The sequence below is a fragment of the Saccoglossus kowalevskii genome, chromosome 12 (assembly GCF_978046115.1).
Source record: "Saccoglossus kowalevskii chromosome 12, keSacKowa6.1, whole genome shotgun sequence".
Taxonomy (NCBI): Eukaryota; Metazoa; Hemichordata; class Enteropneusta; family Harrimaniidae; genus Saccoglossus; species Saccoglossus kowalevskii.
In genome coordinates this window covers 8738978-8752955 of record NC_140652.1, presented here as the reverse complement: position 1 = coordinate 8752955, position 13978 = coordinate 8738978, and the positions used below count along the sequence as shown (strand labels likewise).

Below are 13978 nucleotides of genomic sequence, written 5' to 3'. Positions count from 1 at the left end.
TCAGACCAGACACAAAATGGTAAAATTACGATATCAAGATTCAGGGAAAGAAAAGGCGCTACGTTGAACGAAACTGGAGAATATCTAAATTCACTGTCCATCGAGATATCTACAAAACACAAAGCAACAATATAACACAATCCTTGAAGACCTTAAAGACAGAGTACTTTTCCAAAAAAACTCGGAGACATTATGAATAATCATAAAAACAGACCATTTTCCAATGTATGCTTCATTTCAAAACTTATCGAAAAATTCGTTTCATCAAGACTAACCTGCCATTTACAAGTCAAAAGCCTAAATGAATATATGTAATCTGCATACAAACTATAGCACAGGACTGCTCCAAACAAAATAACATTCTTGCAAAATCGCAAAGTCATTTTATTTGTCTGTTCTTGCATGGTTAATCTCTGTTAATAACAACGATGGAGTCTCTTCTAACTCTCAGAGTGTCAAATATGGCGAGCCACAGCGCTCTGTTCTGGGACTTATATTCACCATCATGTATACATCACCACGAAGTAACATCATCAGATAAAAACAAAATTTAGTTTTTATCAGATCAGACTTTCTGGGATTATGGCGCTATATGAAGTCTCAAATGAATAATAATAATGTATTTATTTGAAACCAAATGTAAGGTGTACAATGCAATAAGTGCTTATTGTTTATGTTAAAAGCATAGAGTTGGCAACTTGCCAGCTCTCCCAGTGGATGATGTAATAGAATGGCGGGCAATATAATTATTTGTTGCCACTTTCTACACAGCTAAAGGGTGGTGGTCGCCGCGCCACGTGCTGTTCGATATGGGACTCATATCAACGTACACCACGCGTGTAAAATAAATTGTTTTACGGGGGGGGGGGGGGAGTCGTCACCTGCGCATGCGTCAGATGGCCATAGCGTGTCATTGTTTACAAACAAGCGTATACCCATAAGCCTTTGCGTTTTTAGCGTGTGTTGTGATCGTCGCGCGTGCGTAGGTGACGACCCTCCCACTTTGAATTTGAAAACGCGCTGTGCGACGACCACCGCCCTTTAAATGCGGACGCTTAGTCCACTCGCATTTCTCGGACAGCTTATGTCGCTGGATACATGGTGAACATAACTCAGTGAGCAAAAATCGGCTCACCAAATCAAGTTAACAAGAAAAGATATTCACGTCTTTGTTTCTATGGTAACAACAGTTTTACTTCACACTGGCGGCGCTTTTGAATATAAAAAATGGTTATAATTCAGTATGGGAAACAAGATGAAGGCATTTTACGGGCTTTCAGCAATACGAAGTCTCCCATCAGTCCTCCATAGCTTATTAAAAATGTTGTCCGAAAATGTTTTTAGTGTCCATCCTCAAGACATTTTATATAAAAACCATGTTTCCAGTCAAAATCGCATTCGTGAAATCCATTTGGACAGAATAATTTAAAATATCAAAGTGGCGTCACGCTGATTTGCAGCTCCGGAATATGTTAATATAACGCCCTCTTGCAGAGTCTCTGAGAAATGCTTGAGCAGTTTGACGTCACGTCTAAATGCTTTAGTGTCAAAGGTCATCGTGAGGACTGACAGTGATTTCCAATTTGCAGAAGATGAGCAAGTGTTTTGAGTGTAAATCGACATCATGACTGTAGAATTTGGACAACAGTCAAACAGGCATCGGAAAAAAATAGTGATTCCTACTACTCTGTCAGCACATATCCGGGGATTTTATTGACAGTAAAGGTAAAGGTAGGTCTTAATATAAACGTATAATATTTCAGTGTCGACCAACGAACCGATACACGTTGTTTCGTAATAACTTTGAAAAAAACAAAACAATCTCATCTCCGAAAATAAAAACCGTTATTTTTATTCACTTTTGTTTTAAACAACTTCCTACAATTATTCCGACTTGAGGTCGCTTCGTGGCATTTCTTACCTGTCTTGCAATGTAGTTGCCTATCGCAATTTAAAATGCATTCCGCGCCGGGCGCTGTGCTGGGAAGAGGCCTTCGGGCAACGTCGTCAGAAATGCGATATGAGATGTGTTCGCAATGTGATTTTTCTTATTTTCTGTTCTATTTTTACATCAAATATTGTCTCGTCGTTTGTGACTGGGATAGTAATTGTCTTTCTGTCAGTGTCACTTGTAACCATTAGCTATTGTGGACGGCGTGCATCAAAACCGATACCGTGGCGCTGTGTAATTGTGTGTTTTTAGTAATTTCAATTTACATGACGTACTTTACTGGAATATAGCATTATACCTGTTTCCGTTTCAAAGAATTCTCGGAGGGTTTTTCGATAGAAAATTTAACGCCATAGAAATTAGCTGTTATAAGTGAAGACACAAATGTCATAGTAACGCGAGAATTCAACTGTCCCCAAAACGCAGCAATTTATGGAAAAACAATATGTACTTGTATTATAAAACGTACACATGCAGTGCTATATGAACATAAAATTATTGTACGCTAACACTAACAATATCCAATATCATTTTTGAACCTACCAGTAACAAAACATGAATGTTCTTTGCTTTTTGCACAGACGTCTGTCAATATCATAATACATTTATAGAAATTTATTTAATTCTGTTATTTTATGAAAGTAAATAATGACCATATGGTTTGTTTTTTTTGCTCCAGCGAAAATAAAACCATGTATGCATCGGTTTGAACAACATGTACTGTAGAATACTTTATTTTAACTTGGAATTAATTTTCGCTTTTTTTTGCTGAAGGAATGATTCAGTGAAAATAAATCAAGGGAATATACCTTTTTTCCAATATTTTACATTCAACTTGTCAAAAATCAGTGAAAATAAATTCCATACCAAAGCACCAAAAATGTCTTTTCAGTGAAAATTAATTCCAGCTAAAATAAAGTATTTTACGGTAGGTATTTTAGGGTTCTTTTGCGATGGTGTTTATAGTAAGGGTCACTTTTTGTGAGTCACAAATTCGTGATTTTCCAAATCAATTAGTGAAAATGTTGAAATATTTTAGCAGTGGAAACTAGGATAAAGATTAACTAGTTGGTCAAAGTAATTTTTTTTCAATTTTTGTCCTTGCAAGCAGATGTGAATGTGAAATTGTAAACATTCCTAGTGCAAACTATCTTGTGAATTTGACAAGAAATAATCAAGAAATAATATACCAGTGAAGATTTTTTTTTGAAATTTTGTAAAATTCCATCTTCATGATGATTTTAGTGTCAAATTTTTTTGTTTTATAACATACAGCTCGAATAATTTTGAAGAATTAAACACAAGTGAGTGTATGATAATGTACATGTACCACAATAATCCTTTTAGATGAATTGAATCATTGTTATCATATTTATTTGTTATACCTGTCTAAACTAAACACGAAATGACATAATTGTTGTGTTTATGGAGATTTTTGGTTTACATGTATATGGGATTTTTACAGAAGGATTCGTTTTATCGAATTGTTTTTTCCCTCCTGAGATGTTTGATTTATAAAGATCTCAAAGCAAAACCTGTGTAAACTGAACACAAATGGAATTGAGAAAATTGTGGTTTATAGAGGTGTTCATTTTATATAGGTGTTCAGTTTACAGAGGTGTTTGGTTTATATATGTGTTCAGTTTATGAAGGTCTTACAGCAAAACCTGTGTAAACTGAACACAAATGGAACTGAGAAAATTATTTGGTTTGTAGAGGTGTTCAGTTTATAAGGTGTTTTATAGAGGTGATTGTTTTACAGAGGTGTTCAGTTTATAAGTTGTTTATTTTACAGAGGTTTTCAGTTTATAAGGTGTTTGTTTTACAGAGGTGTTTAGTTTATAAGGTGTTTGTTTTACAGAGGTTTTCAGTTTATAAGGTGTTTGTATTACAGAGGTGTTCAGTTTATAAGGTGTTTTACAGAAGTGTTTAGTTTATAAGGTGTTTGTATTACAGAGGTGTTCAGTTTATAAGGTGTTTGTTTTACAGAGGTGTGTAGTTTATAAGGTGTCTGTTTTACAGAGGTGTTTAGTTTATAAGGTGTTTGTATTACAGAGGTGTTTAGTTTATAAGTGTTTGTTTTACAGAGGTGTTTAGTTTATTTAGGTATTCAGTTTATAAAGGTCTTACAGCAAAAACTAAATTGCTTGGTTTATAAATCATGGCATTTATGACCTCATGTATTAGTCTTGTAAAATTAAAATGTTACAGTGTGACTGACGTAATTAAAAATACCAAATATTCATTTTGCAATCAATGGTATTCCCAGTCAATACAAGAATATTGACCTAAAAAAGTTAAGGGTCACCGGCATTTTTGAAAAAATGTAGGTTATAATTTATTGTTTTTATTAGAACATTTTCACCATTGATTCCTATTGTTCCCAGGTAGGAAATTACAGGAGTAAATATCTGATGCCCTTCAAGCTTCTCTGAACATTACTAAACGTACCCCCTCCCCACCTACCCGCTAATAAGACATAGTAAATAAGAGTGCCTATCATTTGGTACACCATGACTGTACAATGATGTTCTGTTTCTCTGACACATTGACATTTCTCTTTATGTTTGACAGTAAGGTGAACTTGACTTTGGTATACAGGGCTTCCACTACAAGGTAAAGTAGTTTTAGCCAAAGTGGCTTTTCCTTCATTGTTTTCTCTTCGGCAAATACCTACATGTTCAATTATTTGACGAATGAGGAGAAAGATAACATTATGAAATTTTTCCGTGGGTGATGACACATTTTATAATAATGACCATTTCCTCTGGATATAATCAGTTGTCTATTCTTCTCATTCGCCAATTATAGGGATGGAAGTGATTTATTTTAGCCAAATCTAAAAGAAATCCAGCATTGGTGACCGACAAATCAGCAAATATAGATACCTGTTAGCATTTGGTAATTATGTCAGTTAGGTTCAAAATCAAAAATGAAATTTTAGGAAAATACAAAAGAAAAAAATTTTAGGGAAAAATTATGAGTATAAGGATTACATTATGAACTGTTTGCATTTCCCATGTATGTTGCACATAACAGAAAAATTACAGCACGCTACGTGACTTAATTAAGGCGATACACTGACATCATTAATAGTTGCCGTACATGAGCATAAATTATACTTTAAATGAACTTTTTTTTCACTTTTTATAACTTTGACTAAGTCTGTGTATGCTATTAATTTACACAATGGAGGATTTGATACATTGCCATCGTCTTCGAAGACATTAGTGGGGAAGAGATTTAGTCATGGTGACTCACTGTCTGGAATTTTGAGCTGCTATGAAATTTTCTCAATTTTTCCTGACCCTTGTAATTTGAGAAAGAGTGTTGTTGCCCTAATTAAATGGTTTTGAAGTATGGTATGCCTGATTTTACTAGTATATAGAAAATAGCCAGCTGTTAACAATAAGTCATCAGGACCCCTAAGCCAGTTCTCATATATATGGAGTAAAATGTGGTGCCCAAAATAGATTATATACATCTGCAATTAATTAAGATGGCATTTTACTAATTAATTTGGGTGCTTCAGTCTAGCCAATAACACTTGAAATGCATTTCTGAAGTTGCCTAAAATTTATTAATTAGGTGGGATAGGGGTGGTGTGTGTTGCGGGGGGGGAGGGGGGTATATACTGCTTGGACAATTTATATTTTATCAACAGGGTGATGAACCAGTTTTCACCACGAGTTCCTTTTTTTTCAATCACAAATTCACAAAATAGTCCTGTTTATAGTCTGTACTTTCTTTCAGAAGGTTAGGACAAAAATTGCCAAATTTTTTGATTAAAAACTGAAAGTTTATTCAAATTTTGTCTGTTAACTCTTAAATTAAGGTTGATTTACAGAAATTTTGAAGAATATAAGAAAAATGTGCAGACAAATATGGGCCAGAAAGTCTGGTGGTGAAAGGGTTACGGGAGGAAGAGGGGAGCCGAGAAGAGAAGAGTTACCGGTTCAAATAGATATACAATGCCATTCAAAAAAGATGCTCAGCCATACTTATTAACCACAACAAAAAAGTTGGAATGACATTGAATGATTCACTAAAAATAGATGAAGTCATAGGATACTGCTCTTTTAATATCATGTAATATCAAATTAGAGGACATGTCTAGATAGAGGAAAAACATGTGTTCAACTCAGATTATATTACTTGGTAGTGAAATCAAAGAAAGTTAGCTAGCTCAATAAAATACTGTAGAATTATTTTAATGTCACAACCAATAATGAATATTCATGAGGCAATAATGAATGTCAATGTGATAATAGAAACTGTGATGATGAATATTGAGGAGGTGATAATGAATATTGAGGAGGTGATATTGGATACCAGGAGGTGATGATGTATATTCATGTGGTGGTATGCAATATTCATGTGAAAATGAATATTCATGAGATGATATTGAATATTCATGATGTGATCATGCATATTCAGTAGGTGGTAATGAATATTCATGAGGTGATTTTAAACATTCATGGGGTGATGATGAATATTCATGAGATGATGATGAATATTCAGTAGGTGGTAATGAATATTCATGAGGTGATATTGAATATTCATGAGGTGATGGTGAATGTTCAGTAGGTGGTAATGAATATTCATGAGGTGATGCTGGATTATAAAGAGATCAGAATGGACAGCCATGATATGTTTATGGAATATAGAGAATAAAGGACAACATGCTCCCAATAATTGCATTACAAGGCAAGGATGTGTGCAATAATGTATTAAACATACATGTATGTGGAATGGCTCATGTGAGGTCTGAACGCTTTTATTATAATGGGTTGACCATTTGAAATCTTGGGGGATGGCGACTGAAAGACTCGTTGAAAGAAAAACAAATTGCAAACTTAGACAAACCAAGCATACAAGCAAAGTTTTGCAGGAACTAATGAAAAAAAAAAAGCAACCTTGAAAAAAAAAACTTTCCTGAATCTAGAATAGGTTGATCATGATTATTTATAAGAATTATGATTATTTATAAGAATTATGATTATTCGTGAATATGCATGCACAATTATTTTTATTCTACTATGCCATTGCAGGCAGTATCTAATTCCTGATTTTTCTTCAAAATAACGGTTGAAATCCAGGAAATATATTTACCAAAAATGTCAAAATATTTAAGAAGAAGTGTATAAAAGCATTAAATTTATTGTAAAGCCTCTCGACAGCTCTGCTGTGGTCATTTTGCTGTGCAGACTCACTGTACGCACAGAAGAGAATCACAAGGCTTGACTAGTTCATGACAGACATAGCAATGAGGGATGAATATTCCCTGGTGTTTTCATGTGAAATTAAATTTCATTGACAGATAAAATTCATTAACTGTTGTAAAACCTGATCCATTAAAGGCTTGATGGGGTGTTGGAATTGCAGTTATGTGTTTGACCTTTCATGACAGAGATTGTTCTCAGGATGACCTTATTACATGTACCAGTACATGTATACACAGTTGTTTACCTCATTCCCTGCAAGCTTTGCGCAAAATACTCTCTTGTTTACCTCATTCCTTGCAAGCTTTGCATAAAATATTCTGTTGTTTACCTCATTCTCTGCAAGCTTTGTGTAAAATACTGTTGTTTACCTCATTCCTTGCAAGCTTTGCGTAAAATATTCTGTTGTTTACCTCATTCTCTGCAAGGTTTGTGTAAAATACTGTTGTTAACCTCATTCCCTGCAAGCTTTGCGTAAAATACTGTTGTTTACCTCATTCCCTGCAAGCTTTGTGTAAAATACTCTGTTGTTTACCTCATTCTCTGCAAGCTTTGCATAAAATACTGTTGTTTACCTCATTCTCTGCAAGCTTTGCATAAAATACTGCTGTTCACCTTATTCCCTGCAAGCTTTGCGTAAAATACTCTGTTGTTTACCTTATTCCCTGCAAGCTTTGCGTAAAATACTCTGTTGTTTACCTTATTCCCTGCAAGCTTTGCGTAAAATACTCTGTTGTTTACCTCATTACCTGCAAGCTTTGTGTAAAATACTGTTGTTTACCTCATTCTCTGCAAGCTTTGCATAAAATACTGTTGTTTACCTCATTCTCTGCAAGCTTTTCATAAAATACTGCTGTTCACCTTATTCCCTGCAAGCTTTGCGTAAAATACTCTGTTGTTTACCTTATTCCCTGCAAGCTTTGCGTAAAATACTCTGTTGTTTACCTTATTCCCTGCAAGCTTTGCGTAAAATATTCTGTTGTTTACCTCATTCTCTGCAAGCTTTGTGTAAAATACTGTTGTTTACCTCATTCCCTGCAAGCTTTGCGTAAAATACTGTTGTTTACCTCATTCCCTGCAAGCTTTGTGTAAAATACTCTGTTGTTTACCTCATTCTCTGCAAGCTTTGCATAAAATACTGTTGTTTACCTCATTCTCTGCAAGCTTTGCATAAAATACTGCTGTTCACCTTATTCCCTGCAAGCTTTGCGTAAAAATACTCTGTTGTTTACCTTATTCCCTGCAAGCTTTGCGTAAAATACTCTGTTGTTTACCTTATTCCCTGCAAGCTTTGCGTAAAATATTCTGTTGTTTACCTCATTCTCTGCAAGCTTTGTGTAAAATACTGTTGTTTACCTCATTCCCTGCAAGCTTTGCGTAAAATACTGTTGTTTACCTCATTCCCTGCAAGCTTTGTGTAAAATACTCTGTTGTTTACCTCATTCTCTGCAAGCTTTGCATAAAATACTGTTGTTTACCTCATTCTCTGCAAGCTTTGCATAAAATACTGTTGTTTACCTCATTCTCTGCAAGCTTTGCATAAAATACTCCTGTTCACCTTATTCCCTGCAAGCTTTGCGTAAAATACTGTTGTTTACTCCATTCCCTGCAAGCTTTGCGTAAAATACTGTTGTTTACCTCATTCTCTGCAAGCTTTGCATAAAATACTGTTGTTTACCTCATTCCCTGCAAGCTTTGCATAAAATACTGTTGTTTACCTCATTCCCTGCAAGCTTTGTGTAAAATACTCTGTTGTTTACCTCATTCCCTGCAAGCTTTGCATAAAATACTGTTGTTTACCTCATTCCCTGCAAGCTTTGCGTAAAATACTGTTGTTTACCTCATTCCCTGCAAGCTTTGCGTAAAATACTCTGTTGTTTACCTCATTCCCTGCAATCTTTGCATAAAATACTCTGTTGTTTACCTCATTCCCTGCAAGCTTTGTGTAAAATACTGTTGTTTACCTCATTCCCTGCAAGCTTTGCGTAAAATACTGTTGTTTACCTCATTCCCTGCAAGCTTTGCTTAAAATACTCTGTTGTTTACCTTATTCCCTGCAAGCTTTGCCTAAAATACTGTTGTTTACCTCATTCCCTGCAAGCTTTGCATAAAATACTGTTGTTTACCTCGTTCCTTGCAAGCTTTGTGTAAAATACTCTGTTGTTTACTTCATTCCCTGCAAGCTTTGTGTAAAATACTGTTGTTTACCTCATTCCCTGCAAGCTTTGTGTAAAATACTGTTGTTTACCTCATTCCCTGCAAGCTTTGTGTAAAATACTGTTGTTTATCCCTGCAAGCTTTGTGTAAAATAATGTTGTTTACCTCATTCCCTGCAATCTTTGCATAAAATACTGTTGTTTACCTTATTCCCTGCAAGCTTTGTGTAAAATACTCTGTTGTTTACCTTATTCCCCGCAAGCTTTGCATAAAATACTGTTGTTTACCTCATTCCCTGCAAGTTTTGTGTTAAATACTCTGTTGTTCTCTTAAGAAGCACATCTCTATAATAAATGTGTATGAGGACCCCCTGAAGTTCTCTCTACGTCTTTATTAGTATAACTCAACAACTTTTTATTAATTCTGTTCAAACTTCGTAGCATTGGTATATAATTTCCGTCAATTTATATCTGTGAAAAGGCAATTTACTATTAGATGTATCATATGTCTTGTGTAGCAATCAATTCTACTCTACATTACTCAACTCTGCCCTCACCTATTCTATTCTATTCTATTCTATGCTATTCTATTCTATTCTATTCTATTCTCCATGTTCTGTTTCTTTCTATTCTGACCAAATCTTTTCTGTTCTTATCTGCTCTATTCTATCTATTTATAAAACAAGAGCACAGTGTCCCTATTAGTTTAAGGGCATCCCTGGATTTCCTTGTACTCTTGGGGTGGACTATACCATTCTTATAAAGGGGTGATATTATGAAAAATGGAGGAAATCAAACAAATGTTTATTAAGGTAGATGAGTACTTAGCAAAGAAGATACAGTAACTCTATTAGATCATGTTGTTATTGCAGTTGTCTAATTTGGGGTTAGTGCATCTGATTGCAATATTACAAGAGATTGCAGTGAACCTCGTACATTGTCGGGCATTACAAAGTCAAATTTATGTTTGTCGTTGGTTTGCTAACCAAGTATGGGTAAGTGTTAGAAAACAAAAACAAATTATTCAGCAGATTCTATTCTTTCGCTGGTTTCATATTTATGAATTATATCTATGTTATTGTATAAAAATTGACACACTTCTTGTCCAGCAGACATTCATATGAGTCATTGTCCGTCGTCCGTGTCGACTTTTTACTTTTTCGACTTCTTCTTGAAAACTATAATTATTATTGCTTTGATACTTGGTGCTTCTGTACCTTGGGCAGACCTCTCTTAGATTTGTTCATTTCGAGATGACATCTTCAATTCTTTAATTTTAATGAATATTTTTGTCATTTTTGGTAAAAAGTGATATTTTTGACTTCTTGTTGACAACAACAAGTCGGATTGCTTTGATATTATACATATTAGTACTACAGGTAGATCTCTCTCAGATTTGTTCATTTCGTGATGACATCTTAAATTCTCTAATTTTGATGAATATTTTTCTCATTTTTGGTAAAAAGTGATATTTAGCTCCGCTGTCGTCCGGCGTCGTCAACTTTACAATTTCAACTTCTTCTTTGAAGCCGCAAGTCAGAATATTTTCAAATTTAATATGCAAGTACCTTGGATGGTTTTTTCTCAGATTTGTTCATTTCATGTCAAAATCTCAAATTCTCTAATTTTGATGAATATTTTTGTGATTTTTGGTAAAAAATGATATTTTCGACTTCTTGTTCAAAACTGCAAGTCTGATGAATTTGATATTATACATATAGGTACTACCGGTAAACCTCTCTCAGATTTATTCATTTTCTAATGATATCTTCAGTTCTTTGATTGAAATGTGCATTGGTAACAGTGATGCTATCTCAGCCGAGAGGCTGCTTGTTATTCTACAAGTTCTCTTGGATTTAATATACCAAATTTCACCAATCAACGAAGATAGTGAAATTAAAAAATGTGCGAGTAATTGATGCATTCACAGTATGTGGTATGGCTCCCATGTCGAAAACAAGACAGCGTGATGACAAACACTATACAAAAGTGCAAGAACATTATATATACCTGTTGTACATCATAGAGTTAATAGCGAAATAAAATGCGAGAAAGGTTCTCAGTCTTCTCACTCAGTCTTGCTATTATGTGTATTAGGTACTAGCCGATGGGATTTTATATGAATTACAATTTCAAGGCTTAATTTGTTGTTTTCAATGTGAAAATGTTGTAGATGCACAAATACGCATATTCGTGAACACATATTGAAAATGCTGTAAAATTCCCAAAACGAATGTATTGGAAATATTGTAGAATTGCATGCAAACACACACATTGGAAATTCTCAGAATCGCAAATGCTCTTATTACAGATACTGAGGGTTGTGTTGCGGTTTACTTTACGTTATCGTTTCTATGAATTGCCACTTTTAAAATTCAGTCACATAAACTAAGACACGGTAACCTGCTGTTCCAGCATTCATTGTCTTCTCAATCCTTTGTTACCAGGACCTTCCAGGGTATCTGTACACAATCTATAGTACTGTCTTATTTTTCACCAACAAGAGACGATATCTCCCGTAACTACCGGTATGAGTTACATGCCTCGGGTCTTTTGCATGTAAAAACTTGTACATTTATAACAAAAAAATTTTAATCCATTACTCGATATCAAATTCAACAATTGTGCATTTTCCACAAAATGAAATGCGATCATTTGGTCATAATTTTACAAAAAAAAAAATGATAAAACAAGAAATAGGCCTGAAGTTGCACCAAAATTCTGTCAGGGGAAAAACTATGGTGTAGAAAGAAGATAATATTTGGTAATCGTAGTCCTAAATAACTATTAAAATAACTATTACTTTGTTATTATGATCTCATATGCTTTAATCTTTCATGTTCAATATTTAATTTTTAAATTAATTAATGGCTATGGTTATTGTTATCAAAAGATGTTCTAGCCTCATCACCACCAGACTTTCTCGCCCAAATTTTTCTTTATTTTATTTATATACATCAATATTTCTGGAAATGAGCCCCAATTTTCGAGCCAACAGACACAATTTGTGTCAATTTACAGTTTTTGCTCAAAAAATGTGGCTGTTTTTGTCTCAGTCTTCTGAAGGAAAGTGTAGACTATAAACAGGACTATTTTGTGAATTTGTGTTGTTGAAAAGGTTAAAAACTATGAATATAATGATAGAATAGAATGGAATAGAATAGAATAGAATTCATATAGGTATAGTCTCTATTGACTAGGGATGCTACTTTTTTACTGTTAGTGGGTGCAAAAGTATCGCTAAGTCTTTTAACTTATTTTTATACATATATGTATGTCAAGGTGTGTATGTACTATTCACCTCCTCTCAGACTTTCAGTGTCTTTGGTGTCACCAATGCACATGTCTCTGCTTAGTAACCAAACAAAGAAAAACTAAAAGCAGGTCAAGGCACCTTGCATAAAGTGAAACTGCACTTTTAGGGGAACAACTGCATCAACCAATTAACGAAGAAAGTGATTTGTCAAAATAACGTCGCGTGGCACATGAGAATAATCTGAAATCGACTGGTCACTTTGAAGGTGATTGACTTTTAGTGTATACATGCCTGTACACTGCACCTTTGTATCAAAAATAGTCTCGGACAATGTGCTGCTTGAGTTCTTTTTTGATTTAAATTACCATTGTTATGAGGCTGAGTTAAGATACCCCCTTTAAATATGTTGGTGCAGACTGTTCTACTTAACAGCATGATGCACATTATTGCAATGTTGTCACCGCTGCTAACCATCGTAGAATTGTTATTATTGAAATGAGTTATAAGGTATGTTTCAACTCTGCTTGATTGCATTCTTCTATTTTTAGATTCTTTTGCATGTGTGTTCTGTTTTAAGGCAGTTCATACATTGTATGCATCCAGTTATGTATCAGTGACTGCTAACACCATGTACAATACATCAGTTGTCTGTAGAGTATTTCAATGTACATTCATTACAATTGGGCGTCAACTCGTACACTTGCACGTACGTTTATGTCTGCATGCCTTTTGTTTGTGTGTGAGCCCTGTTTAGGTAGCAGAAATCTTCTTTTGCATTTTTTGTTGTTGCGTAATAAGTCCCCAGTATTATAAATACCACATTTCTGTCTGAATATGTAGAATGCATGTCCCTTCCCTTGTGTGTTTATAGGTCAATTGACCCCTGAATTGACCTCAATATTTGATCATACGAGTAGTGAATTGACTGTCAATTTAGAATATTATTTTAGAAATTTTACCACTGGACCATTCTAAAATGTGACCTCCAGTTTAGAATGGGTGGTTGGGTGTGGTGGGGTGGGGGATGCAAGGGGGCGGGGTTGATGACTGTGGGAGATGGTTGGTGGTAGGAGGGAGGTAAGTTTCTTCTTATACATCTACCCCAACTTATAAATGATATATATGAAAAATGTGAATATGAAAAAAAAATTGGGTAACAACTATTTTAAAACAATAATTAATTTAAATTTAAGGTAATATTATGTAAATAATATTAAGCATTGAATTGTAGTAAAACATTTCCATTTTCTAAGCACTATTCAAATTATGCCTTTGTTAAGTTGTTGTACCTCATTAACTATTCTTAATACTGCAAACACCACACATTAGGATATTTTGGGAAGTATGTCATAATGTGTTCATTTAGAAGTCATCGTTTATTGACCAGCTCATA

At 34.4% G+C, this 13978-nt stretch overlaps 1 protein-coding gene across 2 annotated transcripts in view; it reads left to right on the top strand.

Annotated features, from left to right (window-relative positions):
* Positions 1–1548: 1548 nt before the first annotated feature.
* LOC100371539 (fibroblast growth factor receptor substrate 2-like) overlaps positions 1549–13978 on the top strand; it is a 57034-nt gene continuing 44604 nt past the window's right edge. Inside the window, exons 1-2 of one of the 2 annotated variants that reach the window (XM_078014332.2) lie at positions 1549–1731; positions 4526–4567. The gene's annotated coding sequence lies outside the window, so the exon portion shown is untranslated. The remainder of the gene's footprint in view (positions 1732–4525; positions 4568–13978) is intronic. The other variant, XM_006823927.3, reaches the window with a different exon arrangement.